The following is a 6,602-nucleotide window of genomic DNA, read 5'->3' on the forward strand; positions in this document are numbered from 1 at the left end:
GGGTGAATGTTCCACAACCGAAGCTGTTCAGCAGCTATAACAGCGGCATAGGAGGCGTAGACCTCTTAGATCAAGCCGTAAACAACTATACATTTGGCATTCGCGGCAAGAAGTGGTGGTGGCCTTTGTTTACGCAAATGCTAAACGTAGCTGCGGTGAATGCATAGAAACTTCATCAAGTGGTTGCAGATGAGCCAATTGATCTGCTTGCGTTTCAGCGAAATGTCACGCGGTATTACCTGCGTCTCGGCACAAAACACAACGCCACTCACAAACGGCCGGCCTCCATCGTAAGTGACATTGTACTTGACAAGAGGCCACTTTCCAAATAAATTAGAAAAGCAACTGCGGTGCCAATATTGCCACAAAAGGTCGATGTGGGCATATGTGAAGTGCAATGTAACACTTTGTTTGAAACACGATTGCTTGAACAACTTTCATGCAACTAAATAACAGCATGGAGCAAGTGTTTGTTTTGCAATGGGAAGAACCCAGCGTACTATAAAAAATACACCTCTGTGTGTTTTGAAGGAATGAAGCTACTTTCTTGATACTGAAGGTATTTCCTCTATCCACTAAAGAGACATCGTACACCAAAAATAAACAGAATTGGTCGCGCAGATTTTCTTCGTTCATAATGGGTTAAGTAAGCGTAGGTCTCCCAATAGGGACCGGGTGATGACGACTGCCTGCACGCAGCCAAGGCCACTTGCAGTTCTTCCATAGAGAAAGGCACTTCCATTCCTTGATCTCTCGCCACGGGAACGTCATTTAGCGAGAAGTCAGCCAGCAGAGCGAAGTCACCAGTAACTTACAAACGAAATTCTTCCACGACCTCAAGCTGTGTAATAATTTCATACAGAGTCAACGCTGTGAAGGGACGGCTTTGCTGTTGATGTGAGCGGAGAACCTGAAGACTTCTCCACGCGGGGGATAGCGGCTTACGAGGGTCCAGCGATTCGTTGAAGCTCTTCTATCGTTGGCGCTGAAGTTCGTTCATCTGACGCTGAACTTTCTTTCTGGGTGCATCGGGCTTCCCTTAGCTAAGAAATGCACTTAGTACGCCTACATCATCTGTCCACCCACTGGCGGTTCACCCGAAGCCTCTCCCATTCTTACTCGAAACCTGTGTGCCTTGTAGCTGCCTATGTTCGCACAGAAGCCTCCACACCTTTTACGATCATGTCTTCAAGGCACTCAGGATGTTCGTCTTCGCGCTTGTCCTCTATTAAAATTCGGTACTCTTGCCAGTCTATCTCTCTTGTGCGCATAGGGCAGAGGAATTGTCAAGGTCTTTGATAGTCATATACATAGAAATATGGTCCCTGCCATGAGTTTCTATGTCTATGAAACGTTGAATTTTGGAACTTAAACTATGCGACACTAATGCCAAGTCCAAGTAGCTGCTGTAAGTCGCTTATCGGAGATAAGTCGGGCTGTCGTCGTTTATAACTCTTAGTCCATGCTCGGAAGCGAGATCAACTAGACTGGGGCGCGTTGATTTGTCCTGCAGCTTCTCCAGAGTGGATGACGGGCACTAAAGTCACCAATGGTTATCCAGGGCTTGGAGTTTTTGTGACTATGGCGTTTAGTCTCTGTCGATAAAGTTTACATGATGGGAATATGTAGGTGCCTACCAGTGTGAATGGAACTTTGTTCTTTTTAACACGGAGACACGCGTATTGAGTATTATTGATTACATCAGCATAGCAGCGACCTGGACATATTCGCAGCTTCATTATCTGTTGTCGAAGTAGCACTTGATGGTAGTCGATGCTGTCGCTCCACGGAGAAGCGTCCCTGTGATAGTGCACGCCAAGCAGCATCAGATATGTTTTTCTGAGCATCTGTACTCTTTTGACCATGTAGGTGTCGGGTGCACGGCGGTGATGACGGTTGCGGCGGCGCGAAGGAACGCTCCAGAGGCAAAATCTCACTTTTTTTCTCTTTCTTGAAAGCACGCCGTCGACGAGAACATCGTCTTTTAAGAGTCATTATCGCTTCCTTTCTCAATGAGGCATCTTTCACCATGTGTCTCAAAATTCTCCTCCCCTTCTTGGTTAGTGCTCTGTTTTTAGATGAGGCATCATGATTTCTATTGCAGTTGCTGCATTTCAAGGTAGTCCCCTCGCAAGCTGGCTTGTTGTTACATACGCCACTTACGTAACGCATTTTCGGACACTTGTGCCATTCAAGGGGCCTCTGAATATAGGCTGGAACGACATGTAGGAGGAAGAAAGTTGCCCTTGAAGATCACCGTTACACAACGGCAGTTGCCTATTCGGCAAACGTGCAGTATGTCCATAGCGTCAGTAACTGGTTTGACTAGAACAGGAAGGTCAGTCACCATTCGGTATAGAGACGCCGAGATCATATATGACACCCGTTGGCGTACCTCTGTCTTGCGGGATGACAGCACGGACTCTGATGCCGCCAAGCTCCGTAACACTTGGCAATGTACGTAAAGCAGCCGATTGCTCCAGGTCTATGACCAGGACGCTCTTACGCAGCTTAAGTCGAATGTCCTTTATGTCATACGGCACTAGAGTTTCATGTCGTGCCGATATAACTTGGCGATTCATGTTTCTCAGGATGTCCGAAGAATCAACAGGAACAAATAATATAATGTGGCGCAGTGTACCACAGGAAGCCTTGACTGTTGACGTAATTGCTGGCGAAAACCCGCTGAGGATCCTCCTCTTCACCTTGTACTTCGCCATTCGTCACTGTCATTGCTACTGGCCGTGAGCAGTTTAGTGCTGTTACTGGCGGCGTCAACGTCTTGGCGGTTCCGCTTCGTTGAGGCCGACGTTGAAGGCAATGCCATGCCGGGACTACGCACAACGGGGTCAGGATCCATCGCCACCCGCAGAAAAGCGATAACCCCGGAATACACAAAATTCACAAAAACTGAGGACACCGAAAGAGCAGCTTTCCACAGGCTGCTCTATATAAATTCATCTCAATAAGGTTTTAATTAGGCTGCTGAATGGCACATTTCAATTTTTACATTGGCATACAAAGCAACTGCATAATAAGTTATTACTAATAAAATAAAAAGAATTGTTTTAGATGCAGACATTAGTCATCAATAAGAGCAAATCAGCAAAGTGATCATTGCTGCCATCATAAAGACTGACTTTTTTTTATTAGCACTTCGTTGTAGCAGTGATTTCGTTGGGCTACCATGCCATAATAAATAGAAACGAAGCCGAGTACATCCTACCTGATGTAGCGTCTCACCACACCAACGACGAATGCTAATGGCCCATTATTCTTGTGTTTGCTCGCCGACAAGCACAAAAAGAAGCCGCTGAAAGAGAGTTGAAGAAATTTGCATGAAAGCTCGGATGCAATCGGAAGTTCCTACGAACCTAGGTAATATGAGAAAAGGTCTATCTTTTAATCACCGCTCCTGCGCTCATACAATTATTCGCACAACTGTAAATTGCTTCAATAGCCTGATGTTATACTTTAAGCAATAAACACCTCAAGGCAGGCAATTCGATTTCGCAGATTTTTTATCGTTAAGAACACAGGTTGAATGCAGCCTCGTGGACTGCACATAAAATAGCAAAGCAAAATAATGTCTTATAGGTTCGTTATTATTGCTCAACTAGACTTTACACAACAGCTTTTGGATTTGATCACCACGGAAACACTGCTTCTGCGGGTGGTGAGTAAGCACGCGCAAGTTTAACCACAGAACGCCATAGTCGCTGAACCACCTGGAAAGGTTTCCTCGCACGACTCCGTCCAAATCTATTATCACCATAATCACCTAAGCTAGCCTTAGCTTACCTCTGAAAAAAGAAGGTGTCAACGCTGCTGAACCCCGCACATATAAGCATGTACGGCCATTCTTCAGATAAAATGAGCATATTTAGGAAACGGGCTGAAATAGAAAGGACAACATTTTAATGCATACGTACCTCAACACAGATGCCCATTCGTATTTGAAGAACAGTTCCGCTGTCAAATAGCAGTTACTGCATGCTTATGAAAAACGGGAAAAGTCTTGCTTGCCAGAACGGAGTCATGTTCAGAAAAACATTAAAACAGCGCACTCCGCAATGGTTGTAATAGAGCGTTTATACACTCTTAGTTCAAAAACAAGTTTTAGGATACTTCCAGTTTTATATGTGTCAGAAACAACCTCAAAATTGGGTTATATTTTCTTAGAGCTTGTAATAATAGAATAAATCCACGGTTCCCTGCCATCATCTTAATTAATTACACGATTGGTGCTCGCGGAATTTGCCGTCAGGGGTGCTTATTGTGAGCCGAGAGCACTCAGCCGGACCGCACTTCAGAAGTATACTATGAAACTTCCGCATTAAATATTGAACTTCGGGCTTGAGAATTAGTATTTACAGATTGTATGCTCAATGTCATAAAGTTGAAATCCGCTGCCTTTAATCGCCTGCCTACTGACCTCCATCGAATTTTTGTCTAATTGTTTTGCGCAGTCGTATTTGCCGAAGGGAAAAGATGTTGTTACGCGCCGAAAGCAATAAAGTGACGTAGTCATGGTTCTTGCACTTGAACTGAGACAAGCTCTCGCTGCAGTCTTACGGCGTTAAGCCTGTTCATATGCAAGCGACTGCGCGGGGGAGGTCGCGGCAGCTGAGCGGCAGCGCAGCTTACAGACGCAGCTTCGTTCCACATGCGCCCTTTTAACGCGACACACGGCGCTAGCGATCGGTACCGCTGGCGCAGGGCACCCGTGAGCAGTGGGCTTCTGCGGTCCCCAGAAGTGGTGCTGGAGCTTCAAATTTTCCATGTTTTAACGAGTGTGAAATGAAGATTTCGTTCCTCCCCACGAGCGACATCAGTTCTTGTCTTTTTTGCGTAATAATACATTGTATTTTTGCCCATAATAATTTCGGTTTCATATGCTTTTGTCAAGACTCTCCCAACTACAGGCATCTCGAACACTAGGCGGAGACGTCACTATCAACGTTTGGCGTGAAACGAGCAGAAAGCGGCTCTGTAAGCGGCCCTCGTTCTCGAATGCCGCCATATATTCCATGACTGCCGTCTAGGCCACAAACATGTCAACAGACTTGTGACAAGGCCTTGTATGCTTTCTAAACTAATCTCTCGTCCGTTTTTCTCCTCATCGCATTCGAGCAGTAGAGCAGGGGCTTGTTGATTCTAGCACACCCTAGATCGGTTCTAACAGAAGAAGCCGAAAACCAAAGCTTGAGCACACACACCAATGCAGTGAAAGAGAAGAAATACAGCGGCGTGTACCACTAATGAGAACCATGGACTGCCAATTCGTCCCCTGTGTGTGGGCCCATATGGGTCTCACGACACGCAGAAAAGTCAAAGATAAGGAAAGCGCAACCACGCACGCCTTACTTAAAGCGTGAGGGCAAGTTTCGCTGCTTCTTTTGTAACTGGCTATAGTCTAGTAGAAACTTGACAAGGTTGCACAAGTGTGTGTTTCTCTTCTGTGTGTCTCGTCAAAATGTTGCGCAATCTAGCCTCTAATCTACTCGAAAAGCGTTGCGACGTCCTCCGCACGCCAATGCCACCCCTGTCACGGGCGCCTCACGTGACTGCTCACGGACGCTTCGCCATTACCACCGCTGTTGGCACTCGCAAATGTTTTCATACATTTTGATCTCTGTCGTAGCGGCGCGCGCCGCTCAGAAAACAGGTTCTGGCCGAGGAGGTTGGCTTCTCGCGACGGTCGCAGCGCCGTTTCGGGGCCAAAAGTGCTTGCCCGTGAAGCAGGCTTCACGCGTCCTTTGGGAGAAGACATTTGTTATATATTCGTCGCACAGAATCGTAGACCTAGAAATCCGCCACGTCAGCATGACTTTGACGAAATTCCCCGAAACGCGTCTGTAGAAAGCGGAAGCATAAAGAGCTTATTAATGACCTCAGAAACAAGAAGGTGGCATACATAACCTGATAATGATTGGGCAACAGCTGCCTGACATAGACTAGAAAGCGGAAGCATAAAGAGCTTATTAATGACCTCAGAAACAAGAAGGTGGCATACATAACCTGATAATGATTGGGCAACAGCTGCCTGACATAGACTGAACATTTGCCTAGCAGAGCTGCAGTTCTCAGTCCTATTTCTGTTGAGTTCATGTATATTTTGTTCATGTACACTGTTCATGTATACATGTTCAGTATATTTTGTTCATGTATACTGAGTCGTATTTTCTCACTTTGGAAGACGTGAGTTGCGAAAACGGGTTGTCTACTCTGCACAAGATGTCGTTATTCTCACCGACTCAAAGTGAGCGTTCAAATGATCATAACGTGCCCAGCCTCGGGAGAGAATACTAGGCGACGTCTGGCGCTTTTTGAAAACCTTAAGAGTATGATATTCAAAGTGAAATTTTATTAAAGCACATTACATGTTGGAATTGGAGGTAATAAGAAATCTGACATTCTTGTGCGCGAAACGCTATCATGTACTATAAAATTGTACAGCTAAAAAGAATTTCCTGAAAACTAAGCATGCAAATGCGAACAATTTTCGGGCGCTAGTAAAAAAAATCTCCCCACAGAGCAAATCTGCTTAAAGGATTTGGTCGCCAGAACGCTACTCCGATATAAAGCATTCGAACCAACTC

This window comes from Dermacentor albipictus, chromosome 2 (genome assembly GCF_038994185.2).
Source record: "Dermacentor albipictus isolate Rhodes 1998 colony chromosome 2, USDA_Dalb.pri_finalv2, whole genome shotgun sequence".
NCBI lineage: Eukaryota > Metazoa > Arthropoda > Arachnida > Ixodida > Ixodidae > Dermacentor > Dermacentor albipictus.